This window comes from Pelodiscus sinensis, chromosome 6 (genome assembly GCF_049634645.1).
Source record: "Pelodiscus sinensis isolate JC-2024 chromosome 6, ASM4963464v1, whole genome shotgun sequence".
In the NCBI taxonomy this organism is placed as follows: Eukaryota; Metazoa; Chordata; order Testudines; family Trionychidae; genus Pelodiscus; species Pelodiscus sinensis.
In genome coordinates, this window is record NC_134716.1 from 8,134,088 (window position 1) to 8,159,281 (window position 25,194).

At 45.9% G+C, this 25,194-nt stretch overlaps 1 protein-coding gene across 3 annotated transcripts in view; it reads right to left on the reverse strand.

The window, feature by feature from the left end:
• The window catches only part of PLPPR1 (phospholipid phosphatase related 1), a 167,959-nt gene that overhangs the window by 92,597 nt on the left and 50,168 nt on the right, over positions 1 to 25,194 (reverse strand). The window contains exon 2 of one of the 3 annotated variants that reach the window (XM_075931389.1): positions 16,016 to 16,149. The exons of the other annotated variants lie outside the window; for them this stretch is intronic. The gene's annotated coding sequence lies outside the window, so the exon portion shown is untranslated. The remainder of the gene's footprint in view (positions 1 to 16,015; positions 16,150 to 25,194) is intronic. 3 annotated transcript variants of the gene reach the window in all.

Consider the following 25,194-nt stretch of genomic DNA (forward strand, 5'->3'; position numbering starts at 1 on the left):
TGCTCCTCGGCCCCTGGATCAGTCTGAGAGGTGACTCAAACAGGGGCCACCAGGTTTAGGGTGGTGCAGATTATATCTCCCACTGAACAAGGAGGAAACAGGATCTAAATCTCTGAATCACAGTTTAGTCCTTTCTCTACTTCTGGACCAGTGCAACCATGCACTCATCGCTCCTTACTGAGAGCAGGCTGCAAGATCCCAATCCAGTACAGAAGTGATTGTACTGCCTGATTCATAAATGGTTTGAATCAGTTATATTTTAGGTCAGGGGTTGGCAACCTTTTCAACCCAAAGAGCCAAACTACATCCACATTCAGAATAAGCGATCGACAAAAAGCCATAGAAAAATGCCCATTGCATGACCGAAAATAGACACCATAATAGACACACGAAAATGAGACACATAATTGATAATTGACGTGATGATTAATAATAGCATCAATGAAACACTGTACCCATGGACTTTATTTCTTTTTATTTTTTATTTACTTCTGCAGCTGCATCTTTTCAAACATCTCTTTGAAGTTTACATCATAAACTGGTCCAGGTTCGTGCAGGCAGTCAAGCTACAAGAGTAAATTTTGCATTTTTAAATTTTTGAATTAATTTTTCATTTTACTTTAAAAAGTTGTATGTTTTGGGAACGACAGAAGAGCCATATTTGGTTCCATACTGAACCATAGGTTGTAGACCCCTGTTTTAAGCTAATTAAATGGTTAAATTGTATTTTAAAACAGGATGGGTTTATAGCGATCTGAAAAGCCACTCTGGAGATGATCACACAATTTATCTAGGCAAATATGGCCAATTGAACATGACAGGACAGCTCACACTGGCAAACTAATTGCCTTGCATGGAAATCAGCACCACCCCACCAGCAGTGAAGGATCGGGCCCTTTCAGCAAAGTACTTTCAGCCTAATGTTAATTAGTAGTTGAAACCACAAATCCCCCTCCTGCTGAGCATTACTTGCTGCTGCTGACTCTTGTAATTTAATGGGACATAACCCGGTAACAATCTGCATTGAGACATTTGATCTCTGCACTACGCGCAATAAGGAGTTCTTAAGGAGAAAAGAACTCTAGTGGTAGAATTTTCACGGAACTACGCCAAGAAAGACTTACAGTGACTTTAGAGATAAGCATTAGGCAGGGGTGTAAACCAAAGAAAAAACACAGCCGCCAGAGACCTGCTAATAGCCTCTGTACGGCACACACTCACAATGCAAAGGAAATGAGAGGAAGAGAAACTCTAAGCACATTAAGAAACAGCCAAGGTGCCATTGGATGCAATCCCACTCTCAGTAATCTGAGAGCGAAGAAGCTCTTCCATTTGAATTCCCTGTGGCGGGAGACACTGTAGGTTTGGGCAAGGCATGGATGGGGGGGGTAAGCGCTGGTTTCCATGGCATCAACCAGTGTTCCCTCGAATCTGTGCACTTGTGTGGCCCCCACAGCTGCTGTTTTTTGTTTCTACTGGGGGAGCACGTTTACTTATACCCCGGTGCACATAAAAATACTCCGCCCATGGATGGAAAAGATTGGAGGGAACATTGGCATCAATGCCCAGCAAATTTTCTTAGGGGTGATGCACACAGACTTGCTCCACATGGCCGGTCTCCTTTGAGAAGAGGATGGTAATGCACTAGGCTGGAGAGCAAATATTTAGAGCCATGCAAATCTGTGGATATCCATTTTATATCTGCAGGTCTCTGCATGTGCCAAAGCGGATATCTGTGGCTCATTTGTGCAGATAGTAGGGATGTAAAATCCTGTTTGTTTAGTTCACCAGCTAAACACAAAGTTTAACTGGCTAACTAATTAAGACTGGAGCGGCCCCCTCGCCCATCACGGCTGGGCTGGAGAGACCTCGCCACTGCTCCAGCCTATTTGAAGCAGCCCTTACCTGTGTACCCACCCCAGGACTGCCATGGACAGGGGCTGCTCCAGAAGGAGTCTCTGCTTACAATGTGACCGAGCTGCCGCAGACAGGGGCTGCTCTAGCCTCCACCAGCTAACTAGAACTGGTAAGTATCATCCAGTTAACCTTTCACATCCCTAGAAGATACGGATACAAATTTTGTATCCGTGCAGGTCTCTACCGATACAGGCATGGCTCCTATCAACTCCCCACTAAAGGGGAATGAAATTTTGTGACTAAAACCTTTCGCAGCAAACAATGCAGTGTCAGTGATACTGAAAAAAGTTTGCAAAATCACATCAATTTTGTCATTTGGTTTAGTCAAGCCAGCCCCCCCAAATATTTCAATGTTTCAAATCAAAATGTCTCAATTTACCTATTTAACATAACTTTGTCTTCCAATCGCTTTTTGTTTTTGTTTTTTAATAAAACGCAGAATGCCCCAAATCAAAATAAAATGTGTTGTTTTACCCAGAACAAAATTTATTTCTCAATTTGCCAGAAAATGTCATTGTCTTTTTGAATGGCAACAATTTTGTTTTCTGGAACTGCCAGCAAACTACAAAAAAAAAAAAAGAATTCATATTTCACCTAGTTCGGCTGCTAACTGGGCAGGCCTATATGAGTCATTTCTATTCTAAATGCCTTTTGAGAGTGTTTGGTAGGATGACAGGTTACAGAAGAATTCTTAGTAAGCAAGAATTATATGCATCATTACTAATGAAATCCTGTCAGGACCGTTCTAGCAATTACCCTGTTTAAAGATGGCATTACTTCATACTGTTTCCTGGCCAGTACGGCCAAAGCATAGCAATAAGTGGATTTTGTTAATCTAATGCCCTATGACTTAACACCCTGCTGTTGCTTCCATCACTGTACAATGGGAAATGGTAAGGAGCTGTGTAGTTTAAACTGAAGCAGCACGCTGGGAGACACTGAACTAGGTTAGGAAGAATTTGTGTAAAAAATTCAATAGATTGTAGGAGGGAAGCCGAGGGTCCTTTGCAACATGACAGGTTGAACCTCTTTAGTCTAGCAGCCTCGGGACCTGACTGGTGCAGAAGCACAGAATTTGTCGAACCATGGAAGGTCATAGAATTATAGAGCTGGAAGAGACCTCAGGAGGTCATCAAGTCCAGCCCCCTGCCCAAGGCAAGACCAATCCCAACTCAATCAACCCAGCTAGGGCTTTGTCAAGCTAAGACTTAAACACCTCTAGGGATGGAGATTCCACCACCTCTCTAGGGAACCCATCCCAGTGCTTCCCTACCCTCCTAGTGAAATAGTTTTTCCTAATTTCCAACCTAGACCTCCCACACTGTAACTTGAGACCATTGCTCCTTGTTCTGCCATCCCTCACTACTGTGAACAGCCTCTCTCCATCCTCTCTGGAACGGCTGTGTCCAGGACATCAAAATAGGGGCAAGAGTCTGGGTCTGCCCCTAGTTGGGAACTGCCCCTGTGGCCCTGGCATATGTCTGCCGCAGCTCCTTTATTTTCATGCGAACCTGCTCCTGGGTTCACATGTGACCTTTGGTGGCCAGAATGGCAACCATCCGCCTGCAGATGGTTGCATTCCTCCGTTTAGTGAGGAGATCATGGACGTTGGAGGTATCCCCCCAAACCTGAATTAGTCTCTGATCTCCGCACTGGACCAGGCAGGAGCCTGCCTTTTCTGGCCCCTGGCAGACTCCTGGGAGCTGGCAGACTGGTCCTGGGGAACAGTGGAGGGCTGGCTTGCACTGGCTGCCTGGCTCATGCTGGGGCCACTGGGTCAGGTGCAGCGACTGCTAGATCTGGGCTGGCAGGCTTGGAGCTGGCACAGGCACTGTGGCCAGAGTCTACCCCTTTAAGGGCTCCGGGGATCGGGAGAAGGAGAGTTTTCTTGGTTGTGACCAGAGTGGCTACCAGGGTACCCTGGGAAGGGCTGGAGGCCCCCTATTTTGAAATAAGCATCTATACAGCGCTTATTTCGAAATAGCAATTTCGAAATTGGCACTATTCCTTGTGGAAGGAGGTTTACTAATTTCAAAATAGGCCCTCCACTATTTCAATTTAATTTCGAAATAGCAGTTTGGCTATGTAGATGCTGGTACAATTATTTCAAAATAACTTTGCTGTGTAGACATACCCGACCTCTCTCCCTAGCTGAATGTCATCTGTGAACTTGCTGAGCTCATCCATGGTCATTAATAAAGATGTTGAACAAAACCAATACAAGAACTGATCTTTGGGGCACTCTGCTAGAAACCAACCACCAACCTGACATCAAGCCGTTGATCACTACCCGTTGGACCCAACAGTCTAGCCAGCTTTCTATCCATCTTACAGTTCATTTATCCAATCCATACTCCCTTAACTTGCTGGCAAGAATATTGTGGGAGACCGTATCAAAACCTTTGCTAAAGTCAAGGTATATCACATCCACTGACTTTCCCATATCCACAGAGCCAGTCACCTCATCATAGAAGCTAATCAGATAGGTCAGGCATGACTTGCCCTTCATGAATCCATGTTGACTATTTCTGATCATGTTCCCCTTTTCCAAGTGCTTCAAAATGGATTCCTTGAGTATCCCTCCATGGTTTTTCTGGGGATTGAGGTAAGGTTGACAGTCTGTAGTTCCCTGGATTGTCCTTCTTTCCTTGTTTAAAGATGGGCACTACATTTGCCTTTTTCCAATCATCCGGGATCTCTCCTCATCTCCACGAGTTTTCAAAGATAATGGCCAAAGGCTCCACAATGACATTTGCCAACTCCCTCAGTACTCTCGGATGCATTAAATCTGAGCCCATGGATTTGTGTATGTTTAGCTTTTCTAAATAGTTCCTACCTTGTTCTTTCCCCACCAAGGTGAGTATAGGTTGCCCCTCTAAAATCCAGGACTCTCTGGTCTGGCAACATCCATCGTCCAGCAGGTCCATGGATATTGCAGGACCAGAGAGCCCTGGCTGGCTAGGTTCAGAAGAGGCTGGGCTGGCGGTGGGGAGCATAGCCCTGGACTGAGCTGACAGCAAAGAGTGCAGCCCTAATCGGAGCTGGAGGCAGAAGGGCCAGCAGCGAAGAGCACTGCCCCACTGAGTCTGGCGAGGTGGGGAGCGGAGCCCCACTGGGGGACTGGCATGGGGGGTGGCGTGTGTGCAGACCCGGTCATGTCTGGCAGCAGTGAGCACAGCCCCACCTGTGGCTGGAATCGGCTGGATCGGCAGCTAGGTGTGCAGCTTGGGCCACTCCGTGCGGGGTGCAGAGCCTACAGCCCAGTAGGGAGCCTTAACCTCCCCTTGTCCGGCAAAATCTGTTGTTTGGGACCACTCAGGGCCCGAGGGTGCGGGACAAGGGAGATTCAACCTGTATTGTCTCACAGCTTTACCAACACTTCCACGGCTTGCTGGACTCTTAGAGGACATTGTGGGGTAAATTAGAGCTAAATCATAGCACAGAACACGGAAAGCCAGGACTGGAGGTGGTACACAAACTTTATGAGACCACAGGAAACTTGGCCATACCCAGGATAAGTGGACATCCAGCTAATTAAAATCATGCCAGACCACGGATGTTGCCATGCTGGACTAGAGAGAGTCAATCTGTATTGCTTTGCCTAATTGAATGCTGCAACTCTTGTGGTGATGGTGTCATAAATATGTAGCATTTATTACTATTCTTGAAAACATACCGTTCCCCATCTGTGAGTTTGTTACATTTCTTTTCCAACGGCAAATAATCGTAGTATCTTAAGAGCCAGATTCTCTCCTGCATTCTGGCTATTCAATGTTGTACTGAAAGCACAAAGAAATGAGAAAGGAGCCAGTCTGAGAATTCCCTCCCTATATGGGACCTCCCAGCTGGCACGGAACTGGCACACCTAGCCTTTCCATTACCCCTCTGCATGTGGCTCTGATAAAGGGAGCAGGATGGTGGTAGGGTGTGGAATATGCTGCACTCGGTCTGTCCCCAGATGGCATATGATTGGGGGCAATTGACAGCTGAAATCAGCCCAGGACCTCAGGGAGCCCATACTACATATTGACACGGAGGGAATTTGGGTCTCTCTCAGTGCACATCTCTTCCTCTTAAGGAAAACTCTGTACAGACTGTCCAACTATAGCGGATATTTATAAATTAGCATCTAGCGTCACTACCTCTATTTTTATCTGCATTTTGTCCTGATTGTTAACTAGGAAAGACATTTTTAGATTCCACTAGTTTTGACCTTTGTATTCCAGGAACAGGAACACTGCAATGTAAGGCAACTTGGTCAGACCTTCATGAAGGGAATATTAATATTATTACCCTGAGCGCTGGCATTATATGAGGCACTTCTACTCTTTAAACAAGGTAGTGTAGTTAAATAATACAAAGGTTGTGAATTCATTAGCATTAGTTAGTTCTCAACTTGCTAATTTCCCCCTCATACATTTGCACAAAGTCCTTCAACTGCTGTGTAGGAGGTTATTGTCTAACATCCTCTGGGAAAACATGCAAAGCCATGGAATATATACATACGAGTGAACTGAAAAATTAACTAAAAGGCAGTTGGAGAAGAGAACCATGAAGGCACATATCTTGCGTGGCAACGTTTTATTACCACAGGGATTTGTCATGGAGTAAGGGGGGGGGGGGTAAGGAGTCAAGGAGGAGAGAAGAGAAAATTCTAATAAATGGAAATTTACGGCAGGTTGTGTCCAGCAGAAGAATTTTTAAAAGGCACAGTCAAGTGTTTTCTTAAGCCTTGTACATGAGAGAGCACGAGAGACTTGGCTGTAAGGAAAGACTAGAAGAACTGATTTTGTATATTGGTGGAATAGCAAATAAAATAAGCGCTGATGGCTGTGGTGTGTCCACCAGGGCTTAAATCAACAACTCCCCAGTTCATTCTTTCCAAGGCTTTGATTATCCTATTTTTTCCCCAGTAATATTTGGGTAGCCCAGATTGAATATTTTGCCTTTCCTTAAAGTCTTATAAAACGGATATTTCTGTGAGGAAAACATTGTGTTGCTCATTCAAGGTGCTGAATCGGCAGCCCTGAAGAATGAAATCCTTTATCCACATATCCAAGCTTCTTATTTTATGCTCATCATGGAAATATCTGATCACGGTGCACACTTCTACTTGAAGACTGCCAGCGTGCCTCAACCCTGAAATGAAGTGTGTAGGGTTGCCAGGTGTCCAGTATTCCATTGGACAGTCCGGTTTTTGGTGTCTTTCTCAGGAAAAAAAAATCAGAAAATACTGGACACGTGCAATGTCCGGTGTTTTCTGTTTTTCCTGCTGGGCGCCTGAGGCAAGCCTTGTGGGTCAGAGGGAATGGCTGGGAGGCAGGGCGCGATTTGCTCTGTGAGCCTCTGGTTGAGTCTGAGGAGGAGGGGAAGCCCTGTCCGTGCTCTTGAGTGCTGGTCAAGCGCGTGGTGGAGCCACACCCAGACTTGACTGTGCTTCACCAGGACCGTGTGCGGGACAGGCAGCGCCCTGGGATCCGCACTTGCCTGGGTCAGTCCCACTCCCCACCGGCCGATTCGATCCCCCCTCGCTCCCCTCCTGGCCGGCTGGTTCTCCCCCACTTCTCCTCCCGATCTCCCCTGGCCAACCCCACTGCCCCTGACGATCCCCCAATTCCCCTTGCCAGCCCCGCTGCCCCCCACCAGCTCTGCTTCCCGCCAACCAGTTCCTCTCTCCATCTCCCCCAGCCAGCCCTGCTGCACCTCCCCCTCCCCACACACACCTGCTCTGCTTCCTTCCAGCCAGTTCCTCCTCCCAATCTCCCCCGTCCAGTCTTGCAGCCCCCACCCGCTCTGCTTCCCGCCTCTCCCTTCCTCCGGGCCAGTCTCTCCCCGGCATCAAGTGGGGCTGGTATTTTTTTTGCGACTACCTGGTAACCCTATACAGGAGTAAAATGGCTGTTGAAAGCCATGGTCCATGTAGGTAGAAGCTTGTTATTCCGCAGAGTCTCATTGATTTCACTGGAGAGACCAAAGTCTGTGCTCGGAAAATCCCAGACTTTTTACTGGGATTGGCAACGTGGGGCCAATCAGTGTTGTTCAGTTGGTTTTTTTTTCCATTCTAGTGTGCTTATTTGTAAACTGGTATAATTTTTACTCAACCCTTGCAAAATTTGGTTGGTATCTTACTTTAAATTATAACCTTTTTTTTCGCGTTAGTCTGTTTTCTCACTGTTTTGTTTACAATCCACACCTTTTGCAACTTCTCCTCCATTCCAACAAGAATCATTTTGGATAAAATGAAACAAACCCAAATTCCTAACCTGCACAAGTGGCTCTGAATGATCTGTGACACCCTGTCAGTGAATGCGCATTATTAATATTTTTTATATGTACTATGGGAGTGCCTGGAGTCCTCAGTCTACATGAACATAAAAAACAAAAGGTGCAATGAGAATACAGAGGCACAGGGAGGGGGACATGACTGCCCAAGGCCACACAAAACTCACTTTCAACAGAGCAACTAAAGTTCTGGTCACCTGACTCCCAGTCCTGTGCGCTATCCACTAGACCATGCTGTCCCACGGCACAACCTGCCTCTGCATCCACAAACCACCACTGAAGTCAATGAGGGCTCTACATAAGCACAGGAGTCCTCCTGCACAAATCCAGTGTCAGCCTTAGGGCTTTTCTCCTCATAGAGAGTGAATAAATTTAACAAAATCACTCTGGGATCAATGCAGTTTCTCTGTATGAACAATATGCAACTGGTTTAAGAGCAGTTTAAGCTTGACTTGGCTTGCTAGACTTTGGCAGATGCTGCTGTCAATAGAGGGTTATGTTATTTTACTTGTTCAAAGAACTGTATCATATTAAAATCTAGTCACCTTATAAAGAAGGTATTCAAGGATTCAAAAGGTGAGATTTTTCTACAGAATTCAGTCATGTCAATTAGTCTTCTGTCCTGGCTGGAGAATAATGAGAATTCTAACCACTAGCGTAAGAGTTAACACATGCAGGAAGCACAGGAAAGGGTCATACAGTCTGGCATCTGAGCAACAAGATTAGTGATTTCAACTGGCATTCTAGAGAGAAAATGGATTCAGAGCATGGCCAGTCTAGATTTGATAACAGCAACACACTGCCCAATCTATATTTAAGCCCTGTTTACCCAGAAAAATTGACCTATTAGTGAAATTTTGTCTCAGCGCCATTGTGGAAAATACCCATGCATTCCTCAGATGAATTGGAGTGAAATGATGAAGAGTGAATACTATTGTTCACACATTCAAGGTGAAATTCACCACTGTCAAAGGCCAGCATGAGAGACACCCTCCTCTTCAGCCCCAAAACACCAACCAAGGCCCAAAATTATAAACCCACCTCCCCCCCACACCCACCAAGCAGAGTTTTGACCCAAAAAAGGGAGACGTTCTAGAGATACTACATAGTCCTTTCAAGGACTTTACTACTGCCATTGATTGAACATGAAAGTTGATCAGACACTACAAGGATGATCAGCGATATAAAATACATCAGATTTGATTACATGCACCTTTTATGTGCACGTCACCCCATGGGATGACTTTCAGCCCTGAAGAAGGGACACAGCAAATAAAAAATGGTCCAAGCATGGCAGAAGTGAAGAACCACATGGAAGTCAAAGGCTGTTTTCTTCTACGCATTCAGCTTTGGTTTTTAGGTGAAATCATGGATGGGCAGGTTCCTGCTGTGAGGTGCTTACATCCTTGCCAAATTTTAGCATGTCACTAACTCAACATTGCCTGGAGTGACAATTCTTAAAACACAGCATGAAAATCAGTAAAATCTAACTGATACATCTGCTCTCTTCTTTTATGAAGGGATTATCAGTGTATGGGAGAGAAGAGGGAGGCAGATTACAGGATTCATTAAGAAAGAGTATAGAATATCAGGCACTCTTTGTAAATACAACTAACACATTTATCGTACACAATTAACGGAGCTGATTCTGCTTCTAACTTCCAATAAACTAAAAGCCAATTATTCCAGCTCTCCTTTCATCCCTTCCAATTTTAGAAATTAATCTAATTGAGAGTCATGCGTGTTCTTGGATGGAAAAGGGGGACTATTTTTGGCCTCCATCCAATCACCTGAAGATGCTTCATCTTAATTTAGATTGATTAATAGGGCTTGCAGTTTCTTCTGAAGCCAATGGGAGACACAAGCGCTCATTTCTTTACATCCAATCTGTTTAAAGCTCCATCTATTTTTGAAGCCACTTGCAACAAAGGAATGGCAGGTGTGGTCAACAGTTAGGGCATAATTTATAGCCGCAAGTGACCATGAATTCCGGGACACACAGCAACATGAATTTAATGGCATTAGAGTAGTTTGCAATAATTTTAGGGACTGGTTCTGCAACAGACTGCACCCATCTGGAGTTAATATATTTGGACATTCGCATCTCACTGGCTTCCAGATCAAATTGGTTCGGTCTGCAAGTGAAGTCATGTTTGTTTTTAACTGACAGGTCTGCAGATTCGCGCTGGGACTTTTTGTACATTCGCCCAGGGCGACTGGAAGCCTGAGGGTTACAGGCACCCTTAAAAAACGTATCATTCAAAGAAAGAAGAAACGTTGCACCACCAAGAGCTGCGTTACGCTGCACCGCGTTCTCTTTCCCTGATTCAGACACTGGGCTGCTCAGATGCTGTGAAGTGGCCACAATTTAGCTCAACCTGGCGAGTGGAGAATTCCCTAGAGTAGCTTCAAGCCAGTGCAGCAGGCTCCTACACTATCTGCTCCCTTCACGTTGGCATACGAAGTAGGAGAGGATGCAACGGGGTGAGGCTAAATACTCCTGCAAACCCCCCCTCCATTCTCATCTCATTAGAGCCATATCAAGAGGCTAATCTGGCTTACTCTGAATTCAGTGAAATTTGAGACTCAGAGTAGCATTACAGGCTCTTCCCCTCACCCCCACCAACTTCCCTCTGTACAGAGCAGATCTCAATGCACACACACCTCAATGCCCAAAAGGGTGGGGTTCTGAGCAATGCTCTCTAGACAGATGCAGAGATTTCTTAGCAACTTTTCTTTCCCAGTCCGGGAGCCTAGTGTTTGCAGGAGAGAGATTGTATAGTGTCAAGGTAGAAAGATACCGGGGCTCACTTAGACATCAAAACAAGAGTTTTGCTCCAGGAGCTAGGAGCACTTTTAGAACTCCCTCTTCCGTCACAGGGCAAACAGTGGGGAAGCCAATCAGACAGGGCAGATGCTGGCAGTCACTCAGGAGATGAATGCTACACTGGAGGCTTCACATTGAAAATCTGTCTGGCCTCCCTCTGTGACACATAACAAACAGAGGGAAAGAGACTCAGAAGACAAAAAGCGTATTGATTTGAGCAGGCGGGTCTGGAATGGAGGGAGCGAAAAGTGAGCATCCACTGAATGCCAGCACCACTGTTATTAAAGAAAATCAACAACTTCAGTACCCCACAGCAACAGTTGGCCCTCAGACTCAGGAGCATAATTTGTGCCTTAGCATCTCACTCCCCTGATTTTCTCAGGCTCACATCAGCAAGGAATAGCTCCTCCATGTCACTCGCCAGCTCTCGGCTTAACAGTGCCATATGGATAATTTCAGGCACAGTAAAACCAAGGCCCCATCCCTGATTTCTTGTACTGGCGCACATCCACCCACCCTCAATGTGTTGCAACAGGAATCTTCCCAGGAGTCCCCATACATGCAAGGGAACAAAGACTTGCCAACTGACAAAGCTCTAAACAGCATAGACTCAAAACCAGACAACCTTTTTTGGCTAGACATAGGGTTGCCAGGTGTCTGGTTTTGAACTGGACAGACCAGTATTTGAGCTTTCTGTTTGGGAAACAAATTGAGAAAATAGAAATGAGAAAATATCAAGGTCCGGTATTTTCTAATTAAGATGTAATGTCGATTGTGATGGAATGTCAAGTGGGTCCGGTATTTTTGTTGAAACCATCTGGCAACCCGGAAGTGCAAAGCTCAAAGACTCAGGATTTCCCCCCAAAGATTAATGGCAAGAAAGGTGGACAGACATCCGAAACAAACACCTCATCAAAGCAAAGAGACTGGTGGTTTTTCATTCCCATGGAAAGCATGGTCTACTTTGAACTGCAGCTACATCTCACATGGCAGACAGGCCTACCTCTTCCGTACATGGGAACTGAGACCCAATCGTTATGTATGACTGCAGACATGGCCTTCCCGCTATGGAACAGCTCATTAACCAGTGCCCAAACAATCAAATGCTCCAGGTGGCATCTCTGCCATCCACTTTGCTTTGCCTGAAACAGTCAATTGGATCAACAACTAGGGATGTGAACGACTAGTTGACTATCCGATAAGCAAATGCTTGTCGGATAGCTCACATACTAGTTAACTAGTCACTTCTCCCCCCTTTGCTGCCTCTATCAGAAAGAGGCAGCAAGGGGAGGGGGAAGAGGAGGGATGCTTCAAAGAGGCAGTGCCGCATGAAGCCCAGGGCCAGATCCCAGGATCTACGCAGTGCTGTTGCTTTGAAATGCCACATGCAGCTCAGGGCCAGCTGGGAGTCCCCAGCTGGCCTGGGCTTCATATAGCATTTCAAAATGGCAGCACCACATGGTGCCCAGGGTCATCTGGGGACTCCCCTGAAGACCCCAGGCTCCATGTGGCACTGCCGCTTTGAAACGCCACAGGGAGCACGGGGTCAGCGAGGGACTGCTTGAGTCCCCCACTGGCCACAGCGCTTTCGCCTCTGAAGTGTAGCAACACTTCATTGGCAGAGGCGCCCTTATCGACTAATTGAAATTTTACATCCCTATCAACAACCTCAACATGGACAGCCAAAGTCGCTTTTAAAGCAACACAAAAGAGAAAGGAGATAGGCAGGGAGTTGGAGACACCCAGGTACTTGAGCTGTGTGCAGAGAAAGTGCCCTTCTGGTCCTAGCCCAATGCAGGTCTGTCAGCAAGCTCAGAAAGCATTGATTTTAGTTCCAACTTCCTTCTGTCTGGCTTGGTCAATACAATCCCCCTTTCATCCAACCCACAATGCCATTCATTAAAGCAGGGCAGGCACGGCTCCCTCCTACCAGCCTCTGTTTTACCAACCTTCCCCAATGAGAGGAGATGGAGGCCAAGACAAGATCCTGCTTCCCCTCGTTCCCTGCACCAGTCCATGGAGCTGCCTGGGGAGGCAAATGCAACCCAAAGTAGGAGCATCCATTAGTGGGTGGTCCATAGCAGAAATTAAACCATCTACTTGAGCATCGAGCTAACCATCTTTATACTTTAACTCAAGGGGCAGAGGCTCATGCTTTTAGTGCTGCCGGTCACAGGTTTGTTCTCCACTGATGACCTGAGCAGGATCGGTTCACACAGCAGAGGGCAGAAAGAGATTACGGAGCACACATCTGCATTCCCTCTTGGAGCTCCCTCTAGGGTCGTGCAGCTCCGCACCAGGCCTTCCACAAGCCTGGGTGCCAATCGTGTAGACTGGGCCTGCGTTAGCCCTTATGTTTGCTTCCTAGCTCTCTTCTCCTCTGCTAACGTCGCTCCCATATTGGAGAACACACTGGGAACTGCACCAGAGGCCAACACAGCAGTGAATGCGTGAGCAGCAACGTGAGCTAAAGCTCTCTAGTCTGGCTGTGATGGACTCCTCCACAGCCACAGGTCAGGCCTAGGCGGGGACCTGTAACACATCCCCTCCTCCTCTGAGGTCTATAGAAAGCAAAAATGACGAGTCATGTCTCTGTTCTCTTCTGCCAGGTAGGCCAGAGCTGCCACACATCTCAGCTGACTCAGTCCAGGGCTCTGTGCACAATTTGGGTTTGTACTGCACACACTCATGCTTCTTCATCCCTCCCCCCACCACAAATATTCTGGCACGAAATCCAATGAGGACTTTTGACAAGAAGCCAGATGATGAAAACGTCATCCTCCGGAGTTATCTACACAGCCGCATGGACTGGCATAAGGGAGCAATGCAATGACCAGTGGGACTGGAGGGATTCATAAGACGACATTGAGAGAGCTAAATATTGCTATCTTGCCTGTGCAATGACTATAGAGGACATATAAATAGTTTACATATGTACGTGGAGACCGGAAACATGAAGGGCCTGATTTTCCATTGACTTGAATGTCATGTCATCCCTTACACTTGGGCGCATCCCAACACCATTATGATTCAATACTTTGCTCAGGTGTACATGATGATAAAGGTGCATGCAAGACAGTGGAGAATCACACCCCAAGTGAGGCAAGATTTCTTTAATATGTCAAAGGAGAGGTAAGATAATAGGAGTAATGGGAGGAAATGTAAACATGGAAAATGAGGCTGAATTTCAGTGAAACATTCCCCGAGATATATATTTAGCCTTGGAATAGTCTCCCAAGCTTTTAAAGCCAAATAATACTAGAAAAATGTTTTGCAGTGAACAAGCCTGCAGTGGCTAGTGGATTGGTTAGATGAGCTGATAGGTGATAATTGCTGCTCAGACTACATGCTTCGTCATGGAAATTAGAGATGGTAAATGCATAAGAGGTTAAAAGCAAAGATGCAAAGCAAACCAATATAGGCCACATCATCAGACTTCAAATGAAAACCACAAAAAACTTCCCCAACAGAAGCCAAAATAAATAAATAAATCCTCCAACTGCACAATCTAAAAGCCAGGAGACAGCAGAAATTAATTCCTCTCTCAGATGGGCTTCCAAAGGATCAGAGAGACAATTCCTACACTTCTTATTCATGCACATAGTTCAGGTGATGTCAGTGAGACCAAGGCAGGGGTGGGCAATAATTTTAATGGGGGCCACTCCAAGAATTCGTCCATGGTATTGAAGAAAGTTGTGTGCAGAAGGGAGCTCAAGGTGCGGGGTTGGGGTGCAGGGTCTGAGAGGGAGTATGGGTGCAGGAGAGGATTCTGACCTGGAGGAGAGGTGTAGGAGGGGGTGCTTTTGGGTTGTGACCTAGAGCAGGAGGGGGTTGTGACAAGGGTCAGGGGATTTGGGTGCAGGGTCTGATAGGGGCCATGGGTGCAGGACATGGAGGAGGCAGTACAAGGTCTGGCAGGGGCTTGTGACCTGGGGCAGGGTGCCAAGAAGGTGCAGGAGGTTTGGTTTCTGACCTGGGGGCAAGGAGTTGGGGTACAGGAGGGGGTGGGGTGCCAGATGCAGGCTATGGACGGGTGACACTTACCTTGGGCAACTCCTGGCTAGCAGTCCAGTGGGACCCTCAGACACGCTCCCTGCTGCCATGCCCCTGCAAGCTGCTGGCTGCAGAGGCCATGTGCTGTCTGTGCACCACAGGCCCCTTGGGGAGGCCCTCCACATGCAGTCTGCACCACAAGCATGGCCCAGGCAGCTCCCATTGGCCGGCGAGAATTCCCAAACCCAGTATTGCCAACTCCAATGGGCCCAAAACCATGTGCTAGGTCCCCCCAAATCATGAGTCTGGCGTAAAACTCGAGATTCTAAAATAGATGTTGCGTCTTTTTATTTGTCATCCGGTGTTTGAGCTGTTGAGATACACTCTGTTTCCTTTCTGAAGCTTTTCTCTGTAAGGACTAGACACTGACTTATAAATGAGTTCCTCGTGCTACACATATTACTGGAGGAACGGAGGCTTTAAGGAAAGCATGAAATACTGCCAAGGCTGGCCACACTGTAAATACATGCATGGAAGTTTGGAGTTGGGGAAATTCTACATGTTTGCGCCTTAGGGTCTGGATGAAGATTGGTTGTGGGTCAGCTGCTTGGATTTGTTTCTGGGGGCTATGAAAGCATTGGGAGGTGTGATGTGTGGCTGGCACACGAAGAGCTATGCTGCTCCCGGAGGAACAGGTCAGGAGGCGGCAAGGGATTCAGAAACGGATTTTCTCGGTGATAACGCTTCCCATGCACCTTTTGAACACAAGGTACGTACACTACAGAATGGATTTATTAACATGCCCCGTCACAAATGGCGTTTTGTGTACAGACGCTGCTGAAGAGAGCGCAGGATATGAGCTGCCAAGAGGAGGCTGCTTGATACATTGAAAATCACTGGAGTGAAGCATCATTAGCGTGTTGCTTCTCTCCCTGCAAATGGAACGCGCTCCCTTTCTTATCCATGCTTATTGAACCAGCATCTCAGTCACATTACCTGCTGCCTTCAGATAAGAAGAAGAAAGCTCCTGAGGGCAGAAAAATTCTAGGCCCAATTCCACCAGTGTGCTCCTCCAGTACTAAGAGACATTCAGAAAAGGAAAATTTAGGCTCCATATCAGGAAAAGCTTCCTGAAAAACAAACAAACAAACAAACCAACCTTGTCTTTTCATGCAAATGGCAACGGTTTGACTAAAAGTGTGTTTTTAAACGGATTAAGTAAACTGTAGCATGTTTATGTGTAGACCCCCTTAGCTTGGTTTCAGCTATGGGGCTGGAATGGCTTGCCACCTACTGCGAGCAAGGGGCTGCTCCAACCCCGTGGGGGAGAGGAGGGCGGAAGGGGGCACCATGAAGGGGCTGCACCAGCACGGAGCAGCCCCTGCCTGCAGGCGGGAGGGCGTGGGTACAGCCCAGCGGTAGGTGGGAGGGAGGGGGGCTGGAGAGGCCCCCTGCTCACTGACCTTTAATCAGTTAACCAGTTAAAGTTTTAACCGTTAAAAAATAAGTTTAACCAGTTAGTTAATGAAATGGGATTTTACATCCCTAGTTTAAACTTTGGCTTATTTATTTTTTTTAAATGGTAATTAAGCTAAACCAAAACAATAGCCTCTAAACAACTGAAATAAGCGTGTCTGTGTGGTGGCTGCCATCTTGGCCAAGCACAACTGGGACTCAACTTGGCACCTCTAGGCCCAATGCTGGAGTCTCTACACCGTGACCTAAAGAACTGACTCCTGTGACCAGCTGCATTTCAAGCACATAGTCTGAATGGACTGGTCACAGAGGGGAACACACAGAACACAAGCTCTGGCACAAAGTGGTGTGTGTACATGCAGGGCTGTCCCAAGGGGGCGCAAGGCTTGGGGCAACCCACATAGCACCCCAGACGTGGGACTTGGGGCAACCCCTCAGCCCCAGATGCAGGCCTCACCCTCCGCTCCATTCCTTCCACAAACCCCATCACTGCTCTGCCCTCCTCCCACGAGCAACATGGCTCAGGAGAGCACGGGGGCATGGTGAGGAGGCAACAGCAGGGGTCACCTGCACCCCACTCGCCATGCGGGCAGCAGGAGCTGGAGCACCGCCCTGCGGCGCTGCCCCCTCTTGGCTCACTGCACCCTGTTTCTCCCTGGCGGTGGGAAGCAGATCCCCCTGAGGCCTCAGCACTCTTGAGAAGCCAAGTGCAGTTAGCTGGAAGAGGGCAGCATGACAGGGTGCAGCAATCTGCCGGGCCACTCTGGCTCCCCCACATGGAGAGTGCAGGGGGAGGGTATCAAGCTCTGCTGTTGCCCCGTACCAGGGCCCTGTAATCCCTTGGGTCCCTCCCAACCATAGGACCATTGGGTCAGCCGCCACAGAGCCCTCAAAGTAGACAGGACAGCTCTGTTTACATGAGGACTTAGATTGTGGAATACTCTCCAAAGGGAAGCAGCTGATGTCCAGCTGAAAACTAGACTGGCTACAATATTAGAACCGATATCACAGGGGAAAATGCTGAACGACAGTAGAGCTGGATTTAAAAAATAATGTCCGTAGAATATTTCTATTTGTTTAAAATATTTTCTTCCTTTTTGCCATAACTAAAATATTGAAATGATGCGAAATGGAGATTTTCATTTCATTTCTCATTCAAATGAGAAGTGAGAAACTTTTTAAAAACATTGCACTTGCACACACCATTGCAGTGGAAAAGGGCAAAAAAAGTAAAAATGTGGATTCTCAAAATCTCTTTCTCTCATTTTCTTTATTTCTTTTCTTCGAGAGGAAAAACTTGAAATTACTTTTGTTTGACTTTGTTTTTAATTTCCCCCTCTCTTTTTTTGGGGACGAGCAGGAAAATAATGAAAAAGTGAAAGAAAGGGGAAAATTAAAAAAAAAATCCAGATCCCAAAACAATGGGCATTTTTTTCAAAAAGAAACCAACATTTTTATTTCACTTTGATTTTTTTTGGTCAAAGAACGTAAATTTCCGATTGAAATAATTTTTCGTTTTGATCAAAAATTTTTTTTTTTTTTGTCAATGAAAAGTTTTAAACAATTTTGATTGGCAAGAAAATGGACTAATTCAGCAGCCTTTTGCCACTGCTTACTTCTGTGATTCTGTGTCAGTACCCTGTGGATAAACAGGACTCTCCAGGGGTATCGTTCAGTGACTTTTCACAATTCACAGTTTCTTTTGGTATATCCCCTCTCAGCCTGATTAGTAAGGGATAGCTCAGGCAACCCTTATTTGTGCTCATGGGCACTCACCGCACATTAATTTAGCAAGGACATTTTATTCTCTCTATTCACTTGTGTCTAGGTAGCAGAAGGGAGAATCGGGCAAACAAAAAACGAACAAGACTATAAAGCCAGTCCATTTTCCCAGGGTAAGTCGGGCTAGCACTATGGACACTCCCATGGCTTTGAATACCTCTCAAGTTGCTGCAGGTGCTGGAAGGGAAAAAGATGACCTCTTCCTGTAGCTCTGCCATATGTAGCATGGCATGGTCCCCCTGACCAGAGCTCCCCTACACACCTGGAGAGGGGCACACATCACTCCCATCCTGTCTTCCACTCTTGCCTGAGACAGCGCTCTCTCAATGTGATGTTTTAATTCCCTGGGCATTGCAGTCTTTTTCCTCCATTGCTCTTCCCTCAGCAGCTTCATTCAGAGTCACTAGCAAGTGAATCATATTGACAAAACACTTTCTCCTCTCACTCAGAAGAGGTTATCTTGGCTTGAGGCTAATAATAATTAATCCCTTCCCTTTCCTCATTTTAAAGCCAAAATCTTTCCCCTCGCTTGCCTTCTTCGTGTTGTCTTGTTGAACGCTGCGCCGGGAGCACACCAAAGCCTGCCCTACAAAGGAGCCCTGCTTTACCACTGGAAACCGGACTGTGCCTGGCTCTCGCGTGGGTATGCGTAGGGAGGGAGCAAGCAGCCTAAGCCCTTCCCACGTGCCAATGTTCAGCCCAGCTCTTCAATTTCTCTGTTACTGGAGCAGGGTTTATACACCACATCACAAGCAGACATCAGCAGTACACACACTCAGTGGAGTACAGTAGGTCAAAGTCTCTCAGACGGCTACAGGGACCAAGCAGGACCCAACAGCATGGGAAGAACAGACTTCACTAGCTGAAAGGCAGCATGATCCTCCCAGCGCATCCCTGAAGGCAGTGTCTCTCCTGCTACATGCCACAACCAGGCAGGCTGATGGCAAACACCTTGCATGCCAGAGGGGAGTTTGATAGAAGGGATCATTAGAACGTGTGTTGCCAGCGCCTGTGATTTTATCCGGAGCTTGACAATAGCGGCCTCTCAACGCTCCGGCTCCCAGAGTCATGTGATTATGTGAGAACAGCAGCTTTTTTTTTTTTTTTTTTTTAAAGCAAGTTTCTAGCCTTAATGGTTGTTGAGGAAAAGCTAGACAGTGTGAACCCAAAAGGCACAAAACTAGAAGACAAATAAAAAAAGCCAACTAAAAAATTTGATGATTTTGGGGGCAGGGAGGTCTGATATGTTTTTTCTAATGCATGAGGTTGGTACAATTGACATTTTTATATTTTGCAGGGCTTCTAGTCTTGATCACCCTTGAATCCAGCCACACAGGAAGCTACTGTACGTTCTTGTCAATGGACAGTTACCGAATTTAAGTGGGGTGCTTGTCTACATATTTGCAAGCAAACCCTACTCCTTAGTGTTCACGTTGCATACCGCACACCATAACCTTCTGGGCGTTATCCCACTCCCACTGAAATCAATAACAACATTTCCAGATTCAATAGGAGCAGGTCTACAATATTTTAAATACGCACATCTGAATTAAGACAACCTCTAAATAGGTGTGGCATCAACAACAGGTGGATTAAAGAGCACCCTAACTATAGCGCCAGAGTGCTATAGACCTCTGCTGTTCTCCACCCATGTTCTCAACTCTTGCTGACACTGACATGAATGGCAGCTTTGAAGTGTACAAAGAGACTAGAATCCTAATGCTGACCAGAGATACAGCTATTCAAAAGTGTTCAGTCTCTACAGTGTCTTCAATGGAGTGACTGAATGCTGAGCGCTTTATTCAGGTGCCTACATAAGACTTGAATTTTCTTGAAAATCTGGTTTCTTGTTTAGGTGCCTACATGGAAGATCTTGGGTGATGCGCTCTTTGGAAAATAAGGCCCTTGAAATCCTCAAAGATTCTAGTTCACTGCACAGATTAGTGATGAGCAAAATATCTGTTAACGACTGGAAATGCAGTGAGTTTTGAAAGGCACAAAAAAGAATCAGAAATCACCAAATGGAGATTGGTTCAAACTTACCAATGTTGTCAACTTTTGTGATTTTATTGTGTCTCTCATGATATCTTTTAAAGCCCAAGCTGGTGAGAATTTCCTTTCATATTACAAAAGAAAAAGAAAAAGAAAAAAAGGTCTAATTCTTATGGCCGTGGAAAAAAGCCTGAAAACGTGATGCAAGTACACTTTAAAGAATCAAACAGATAGCAAATTAAAAGAACCCCCAATTTTTTATTTCTTAAAAAAAAAAAAATACACCTCATGGATTTTAAGTCAATTCCATGATTACCAGGGCCTGATCTTTGATTACGGAATGCTTAGAAGTGGCAATACTACTTAACATTGTCAAAGTGATTTAATACAAACTTCAAGTTTGATAATGGGAAGAACTGAGGACCCACAACTCAAAATGAAATCAACCAAAACTGTGGGTGTTTGGCACCTCTGAAACTCAGAACCGTGGTTTAAAACAAATTGGGTTCCTGAGCTCAAACCTTATATATCGCATTCCAAGCAAATTATCTTTGAAATTACTTGGATTCTAGTAGATTTCTTCTGTAGATTTCCCCACTAATACATCTCATCTGTCTAACACTTTTTTATGTAGTTATTACTGGAAAATCCACAGACAAGTCAGTAAAGGCAGGGAGGTTGATTTCTTTATAGTTACAATTATTTTATGTGCAATGATTTGTTGTCAAATAATTAGAAAGCGAGAAACAGACGCATTGTCTTCCCTGGTGAATTACCAACCATGAAAGCTTTTTTCAAAAAAAGAACAGAAAGGGCTTTCTTTAAAGCAGCCTCTGATTTACAGCAACTGAAACAAAGTTATCTCAGGTTAGTAATATTTCCACAGCACTAGTAATAAATGAAAGGGCAAAGGGAATGATAGATAAAAGAATCACAGTGCCTTGGTGTGTTTCACTGTGGATTTCAGAGAGCCAGTACATAGCTCTGCTTGTTTAATGGACTGTATAATGTCAGATACTACTGTGCATTGGAAAAGAGATTAAATAAACTGTTGATAAATTCATAGGGTTTCCTCTACACATGTAAATTTGCCGCCTTCAGATTAACTCTCACATGCCAGATGTGGATGATTACAGGCAGTCCCCGGGTTACATACAAGATAGGGACTGTAGGTTTGTTCTTAAGTTGAATCTGTATGTAAGTCGGAACTGGCGTCCAGATTCAGCCGCTGCTGAAACTGACCGCCAATTCTGACTTACATACAGATTCAACTTAAGAACCCCAAGCGTCCCCAAGTCAGCTGCTGCTGAAACTGATCAGAGGCTGATTCCAGGAAGCCTGGGGCAGAGCAACTCTGCCTCGGGCTTCCTGTAGTCAGCGCTGGTCAGTTTCAGCAGCGGCTGACTTGGGGACGCCTGGGGCAGAGCAGCTGGGGTGCTGCTGGGTTGCTCCAGTAGCACCGCTCCTTGGCACTACTGGACCAACCCAGCAGCACCCCAGCTGCTCTGCCCCAGGCGTCCTGATTCAGCCGCTGCTGAAACTGACTAGCAGCGGCTGAATCAGGACGCCTGGGGCAGAGCAGCTGGGGTGCTGCCGGGTTGGTCCAGTAGTGCCCAGAGTGGCGCTGCAGGACCAATCCGCAGTGCCCCAGCTGCTCTGCTCCAGGGTCCACAACAAAAGCCTGGTCTGCTGGGGGCGGGGGCACACTAGCTGCGCCCCGCCCCCCAGCAGACCAGGGACAGGGGGAGCAAAGCCGCAGCGGCAGCGGGGTGCCGCGCCTCTGAGGCTTTGCACTGGCAAAACCTCAGAGGCGCGGGACCCCGGCGCGGCTGCGGCTTCGCTCCCGGTGTCCCTGGTCTGCTGGAGACGGTCCCCAGCAGACCAGAGACACCGAGAGCGAAGCCGCAGCGGCGGCGGGTTCCCGCGCCTCTGAGGCTTTGCTCTGGCAAAGCCTCAGAAGCGTGGGAAGCCGCCGCTGCTGTGGCTTCGCTCCCGGTGCCCCTGGTCTGCTGGAGACGGTCTCCAGCAGACCAGGGGCACCGGGAGCAGCTTTTCTCGCCCCGGAGGTCGAGGTGGAGGATCGCTGCCTGCGAGCTCCGGGGCGAGAAAGCCCCATTCGTAAGTGCGGATCCGACATAAGTCAGATCCGCGTAAGTCGGGGACTGCCTGTACAGCACTTTTCAATACTCAGTTTTTCCCTACAACATTCTATCTCTGGCTTCAGGAGTTAAGTGACCCTCCAAAACATGACAAAGTCCTATTTTTACATGAGCAAGTTGGAAACAATAAAGACAAATTATGGCAATGTTTGTTCGTGGCAAAGACTATAAACAGTTCCAGGATTCAGATGCAGTGTAATCACCAGATGTCAATTTGACTGTCATTACAGATCAAACCTCTCTAGTCTGCCACTCTCAAAATCTGACTGGTGCCGAAGCAGAGAATTTTCTGAACTATAGGAGGTCAATATTCTCTAGCAATGTTACCAACCCTTCCACTGCTTTCTGGGCTCTTAGAAGACACTTAGGGGTAAGTTAGAGCTAAATAACAGCACAGAACACGTGAGCCAGGACTTGTGTTCTGGCTCTTTATGGGACTGCAGGAAACTTGGCCACCCCCATGATAAGCAGATATCCGGAGAACTAAAACCGTGCCGGATCATGGATGTTGCTGGACCAGAGAGTGCCACACTGAAGAGGTTCAACCCGTAGTAGCAGCACTTTTTCCTCACAGTTTCTTTCCATTACTCTGTAAACTATATCCTTCAAATGTCAACTTGTCAACACTAACAATTTTCACAGCCACTGCACGCAGACAGAGCACGTGTGACCGCTGTTATGATCATGGCAAACACACAGAGAAGTTAGATTTGAAAAATGCTACTTTCTTTCTTAGAATTTAGAACCATAACACACAAGAACCCCAAACCAGAGAGAGACAAAGCAGGCTGCCCCTTCAAACAGAGAGGCACAGCTTCTCTCTGCAAACTGGATTGTTGGCATGTCCAAACTGAATGCTTCCCTACAGAGTGTCTTAGTCTGCTAGCAGGAAAAGCCTTAAGGTGATCGTTTGGAATTTTACAGTTTTTAATATACCACAAGAGCAGAAAGACAGCAAACTAACATTACAAGCAAAAACCTGAACCCATTAGTGTTTTGAGCACTCTCACTTGCTTTCAGTTCACCTCACTCCTTTTACATGCTGCATAGTTCATTTGAAGCCCAAACTGTCAATTCTTCCTCCTGATAAGTACACAATAGCTGCTGCCTCTTCTACATAGACTTAAATCAGCCTTCAGTAACACTAACGTAAATGCATCACAGTCAGTAGAATTATTCTGGATTTATACCAGCGTTTGGCTTTGTGTCAATCACTGTGCCTATAATGCCATGAGCACCTTGAAGAGATGACATATTATCTAGAATAAACTAAAACTTGATTTACCTTACAGCATTTCGATGAAAAAAAAGTGAACTCCTCTTTGGTCATAAGCTGCCATACCAACTTTTACAGCATGCAGCAGGAGAACCATGTTGTTAGGAATACAAGGTAGAGCTAACAAGTGTCCCTAAGAAATTCACCTTTATTTAGACTGTGCTACATTCTATCCTCAGAGCCGCATTGCAGATCTCTGAAATGTGTGAGAAAGCCACGTTGAAGACTTCTATTGATTTCAGTGGTCTTTGGCTCAGGCCCTTAAACTGCAAAAAATGTCTACCTACATATGTGGTGTTAGGTTATTAATAGCCTTGAGGGAACATGTGCCAACTAAAGCATGTAAAAGAAAAAAGACATTATTATCTTGAGTTTGATCATTTTGGATGTCTTTCAAATAAAATCCAGCCTGGGAGTTATTAGAAAGTGTAAATATTCTGTAAAAATCACTTCTGCTCCATATGTTTCTAGCACTTAACTTGGAATAAACTAACAGCGCTTCCCATGGTGAGCAGTGAAACTTCACATTGCAGCAGCACTGAATTTGTATGGGGGTGGGGATGAGAAAAAGAATCCATAAAATGTTCTCTCTCAAACAAATAAATCAGGAAAAATGTGCCTCTCCAGCTGAGTTAGCTCTGCCTCAGAGTATGACTCAGAAACTGACAAGGAACATCACTAGGAGCTTAATTTTTTTTAAATAGCTATAGAGGACGTGAAATTAAGCTACATTGTTTTTCGTACTTGAAAGTTCTTGGAATACTAATCTAAACACAGCAGTAATATAATTAGTAGATCTTAAAACATCTTACAAGGGAGGTAAATATCATTAGATTCCTCGTACAAATCAGGAAAGGGATGCACAGAGGCAAAGAACCTTGCCCAAGGTAATCCAGCTTGCCTTACAATTCCTATTAAAGAAATGAAGAAAAAGACAATGGCCAATTTACCTTTTCTTGGGGCATAGACAGGTCATGATGGATGTCCTCTACCAGACTCTGACTACGCACTCATTTTAACACATATAAACACACACACTCAAATTACATATTCATTAGTTCGCTTCCAATCAGCCTAGTGTTAGGATTATCATGTCTTGCACAACTCATACAACACACATTTGTAAACTCCAATTTGCATCACTTTTGCTGTCTATGTGTTTTTCATTTTTTTAAATTATTATTACTACTGAACAAGCATATTTGACTAGGTCACTTACCTCTTTTCCTCTGTTAGGAAAGTTCCCAGATGCTGCTGGGCAATATATTCTGCTTATCCATTATGCTAACTACATCGGTAATGTCCTCACATTTGGGAACATGCTGTGGTCTAAACAACCCCTCTGCCCTCTACAGAAGCAGCTGTGAAAGAGGTTTTTTGGCCACTGTTGGCAGACAGGAAAGTGGGCTGGATGGACCTTTGGTCTGACCCAGTATGGCCGTTCTTATGATCTTGTGTATGTTCTTAACAAGGTCAATAAGGCACAGAGC